Here is a 1,022-nt window from a genome sequence, read left to right on the forward strand (position 1 = left end):
TATTAGTAGTAGTAGTAGTAGTAGTATTGTTATCATCATGTAAAATCATCTGCTTTAGTCTCTCCTCTGATTTCTGTACTTCCAGGACTCACCGTGAGCTGTGTTCATTGGTTAAATGCCTTTATTATTATTATTGTTATATTGTTATTGTCATCCTACTGTAAGATCCTCTGGTATAATCGGTCCTCTGATTTCTGTATTTCCCAGGACTAAGGTTGAGCTGGACACGTTGGTAAAATGTCTTAATAATTATCATTATTTATTTACTTATTGTTATTTTTATTATCATTATTGTTATTGTTATTATTATTATTATTATTATTTACTCTTTTTGTTGATGTTATCATAGTGTAAGATTGTCTGCTGTCGTTGCTCCTCTGACTTCTGTAGTTTCAGGACTCAGCTTAAGCTGTGTGCATTGAGTAAAGGTTTTGTTATTATTATTATTATTACTTCTGTTGTTTTCAGGACTCCGCTTGAGCTGTGTGCATTAGTTAAATGCCTTTATTATTATTATTAGTAATATTACTACTATTACTATTATTATTCTCATCGTCATAGTGTTAGATCATCTGCTGTAGTCGCTGGTTTCTGTAGTTCCCAGGGTAGACCTTTTTTCCATGCCCTGTCATGAAGATAAATGTAGATGATCTACACTTAACATTTATAGGTGCTTAAAACAAATGCAAGATTAAGAAATAGGAGATAAAAGAAACCCAAGAAATATGAGGATAACACGGTAATGAATGAATGGAAATCCAAAGTCTCTGTAAACTTTCATGAATTTTTTTTTTATTTCCATTCATTCATTGTTGTAGATTTGTCCCCTCCCAAGGCTCTCCCCCACCCCCACCCCAGAACACTACCCTCTTGGAAAAGTAAAAGAAAAGATTCTTTCATTGTTTTACAAACCCTCCCCCAGGTTTAACCCCGAGGTCAGTCCCATTCTACAACAGTGGCACCATGCAATATTTGTCCTTTTCTGACTGGGATATTTCACTCAGCATAATGTTCTCCAGAGT

The sequence above is a fragment of the Elephantulus edwardii genome, unplaced genomic scaffold (assembly GCF_000299155.1).
Source record: "Elephantulus edwardii isolate Elephantulus edwardi_28Jun2011 unplaced genomic scaffold, EleEdw1.0 scaffold00594, whole genome shotgun sequence".
NCBI classification, from domain to species: Eukaryota; Metazoa; Chordata; class Mammalia; order Macroscelidea; family Macroscelididae; genus Elephantulus; species Elephantulus edwardii.